Here is a 795-nt window from a genome sequence, read left to right as displayed (position 1 = left end):
TTTTTTATTTATTTAATTATTTCCTCTTCGTTCGTCTTTAAAAAGTGCTTTCAATAAATGATAACGGAAATGACAGAATTATCCTGAAGAGATATGAAGGATGATGCGTGTGCTAGCGATGGAGCTTGAGGGGTGTTTTCGGGATTCAGTGGACTGTTGCTAGCCCTGAGCTTCTGACAACACACGGCGAATAAAACGTTCTAAAATTACCGGAACGTCGTCGTTTTCTGTTGCAGTGATACTAAATGTTTCATTAAATTCTCAGATCTAGTACTTTTTTTTGGGTCGAATTTAATTTTTTAATTTCACGGTTATTTTTTTATCAAGTATTTTTTAATTTAAAAATAAAAAATTAATTCATCACCAATTAAAATTCTATTTAAGATTTATTGTTATTACATATATAAACGAGATTCGAGTTCTCAACACTAATTTAAATAAATTAATGAACAAATCACTAAATTATTTTAGGTTGTCACATTTTTTTTTTGTTATTCATGGTATTGACCAATTCGACAAGTTAATGACTAATCATCTAAGTTCCATTTAAGGATCTGTCGCTAGACGTGTCAAACGGGTCTAAACTCGCCGTGTCGTCTCGCGTAACCCGCAAAAAAAGGACGGGTCGGACTGAAAAATTAGGGCCGCCAAGGAGTAAAAGCCTGCCTAACTCGCACCGCTTAAACCGCTTGTAAGGAGGTATTTTTACAATTTTTTTGGCCAAAATTCAACTTCTCCCAACCCAACTTACAAGAGTATAAAGATAAAAATTGAGTGTTTTGAATTATGTTAATG

Source organism: Arachis duranensis, unplaced genomic scaffold, assembly GCF_000817695.3.
Source record: "Arachis duranensis cultivar V14167 unplaced genomic scaffold, aradu.V14167.gnm2.J7QH unplaced_Scaffold_165934, whole genome shotgun sequence".
NCBI lineage: Eukaryota > Viridiplantae > Streptophyta > Magnoliopsida > Fabales > Fabaceae > Arachis > Arachis duranensis.
Note: the sequence above shows the minus strand (reverse complement) of the source record.